The sequence below is a fragment of the Leptonychotes weddellii genome, chromosome 8 (assembly GCF_054177405.1).
Source record: "Leptonychotes weddellii isolate Sample4059 chromosome 8, ASM5417740v2, whole genome shotgun sequence".
Taxonomy (NCBI): Eukaryota; Metazoa; Chordata; class Mammalia; order Carnivora; family Phocidae; genus Leptonychotes; species Leptonychotes weddellii.
Window position 1 is genome coordinate 84,210,529 of NC_138376.1, and position 2,620 is coordinate 84,213,148.

The 2,620-nt window shown below is 38.5% G+C and overlaps 1 pseudogene; it reads right to left on the reverse strand.

Moving 5' to 3' along the window:
* The window catches only part of LOC102731777 (small ubiquitin-related modifier 2 pseudogene), a 3,163-nt pseudogene extending 2,395 nt beyond the window's left edge, over positions 1 to 768 (reverse strand).
* Positions 769 to 2,620: the final 1,852 nt, after the last annotated feature.

Here is a 2,620-nt window from a genome sequence, read left to right on the forward strand (position 1 = left end):
GGAGAGATGAACCATGAGAGACTATGGACTCTGAGAAACAAACAGGGTTTTAGAGGGGAGGGGGGAGGGGGGATTGGTTAGCCCAGTGATGGGTATTAAGGAGGGCACGTACTGCATGGAGCACTGGGTGTTATACAAAAACAATGGATTGTGGATCACCACATCAAAAACCAATGATGTATTGTATGGTGACTAACATAATAAAATAAAATAAATAAAAATAATAAAAATAATAAAAAAAGAAACATACACACAAAAAAATAAAAAATAAAAGATAGGAATCAAAGGGGTGCCTGGGTGGCTCAGTTGGTTAAGTGTCTGCCTTCGGCTCAGGTCATGATCTCAGAGTCCTGGGATCGAGCCCCACATTGGGCTCCCTGCTCTGCGGGTAGCCTGCTTCTCCCTCTCCCACTCCCCCTGCTTGTGTTCCCTCTCTCGCTGTGTCTCTCTCTGTCAAATAAATAAATAAAATCTTTAAAAAAAAAAAGATAGGGGGCGCCTGGGTGGCTCAGTTGTTAAGCGTCTGCCTTCGGCTCAGGTCATGATCCCGGAGTCCCTGGATCGAGTCCCACATCGGGCTCCCTGCTCGGCAGGGAGTCTGCTTCTCCCTCTGACCCTCCCCCCTCTCATGTGCTCTCTCTCATTCTCTCTCACACAAATAAATAAATAAAATCTTTAAAAAAAAAAAAGATAGGAATCAAAAAAAAAAAATTAACTCTACGCCCAGTGAGGGGCTTGAACTCACAACCCCAAGATAAAACCTGCCATGCTCTATTGACTGAGCCAGACAGGCGCCCCCTGTCCTTTTTTTTTAATTAACCTTAGTTTTATTTTGTTTATTTATTTAATGACTTCTTTATAAACAACAGAAATTTATTGTCTCAGTCCTAGAGGCTAAAAGTCTGGAATCAAAACATCAGTAGGGTCTGTTCCTCCTTAGGGCTGTGAGGAAGAATCTGTTCCATGCCTCTTTCCTAACTTTTGATAATTTGCTGGCAATCTTTTGCATTCTTTGGCTTGTAGAAGCACCACCCCAATCTCTGCTTTAATCTTCACATGATGTTCTCCTTGTGTGTCTCTGTCCACATATCCCCTCCTTTTTTTCAGTGAAGTATAGTTGATATGCAATATTATATTAGTTTTAGGTGTACAACATAGTCAACATTTATATACATTACAAAACGATCACCACAATAAGTCTTGTTACTATCTGTCACCATATGTAATTCTTACAATATTATCCACTATATTCCCTATGCTGTACTTTATATCCCTGCAACTTATTTCATAACTGGAAGTTTGTACTTCTTAATCCCTTCACCTATTTTGCCCATCCACCCCACCCCTTGCCCCTTTGATAACCATGAGTCTGTTCTCTGTATTTATGAATCTGCTTCTGTTTTGTTTTTTTAGATTCCACATACAAGTGAAATCATATGATATTTGTCTTTCTCTCTCTGACTCATTTCACTTAGCATAATACCCTCTAAGTCCATTCATGTTGTCACAAATGACAAAATTTCATTCTTTTTTTTTCTATTTGGTAGAAATTTTTTAAAATTTTAACTCCAGCATAATTAACATACAGTGTTATATTACAATACAATACAATATAGTGATTCACCAGTTCTATACATTACTCAGAGCTCATCACAGTAAGTGTACTCTTAATTCCCATCACCTATGTCATCCATCTCCCCACTGGCCTCCCCTTTGGCAACCACCAGTTTGTTCTTTATAGTTAAGAGTCTGGTTTTTCTTTTTTCTTTTTGGTCTGTCTCTTTTTTTCCTTGTATATTTGTCTTCTTTCTTAAGTTCCACATGTAAGTGAAATTGTATGGTAATTGTCTTTCTCTGTTTTACTTAGCATTATACCCAAGATCCATTCATGTTGTTGCAAATCGCCATATTTCATTCTTATTTATTTATTTATTTATTTTAAATTTTATTCATTTATTTGACAGAGAGAGACACAGCAAGAGAGGGAACACAAGCAGGGGGAGTGGGAGAGGGAGAAGCAAGCTTCCCGTGGAGCAGGGAGCCCGATGCAGGGCTCGATCCCAGGACCCCGGGACCATGACCCAAGCCAAAGGCAGACGCCCAATGACTGAGCCACCCAGGTGCCCCTCATTCTTTTTTAAAGCTGAGTAATATTCCATTGTGTGTATAGATACCACATCTTCTTTATCCATTCATCTATTGATAGACACTTAGGTTGCTTCCATATCTTAGGTATTGTAAATAATGCTGCAATGAACATAACTAACCTTAGTTTTACTATTTGTAAAGTGGAGCTAAGAACAGTATCTACTTCTTAAAACCTAAGTGAGATAAAGCATGTAGTATTTAACATGACTCCAGGTTGTATAAATTAAGCAGTCAATAAATGTTAGCATTATTCATATATTTTAGGCATATTAAGTTTGCCAGGAAAAAAAAAAGGAAAGTTACACTAGACAAAGAATAGGGGCTGAATATGCAAAAATAAATAACAGGTACAGCTCACTTTTTTTTTTTTTTAAAGATTTATTTATTTATTTATTTATTCGACAGAGAGAGACACAGCGAGAGAGGGAACACAAGCAGGGGCAGAGGGAGAGGGAGAACCGGACTCCCTGCA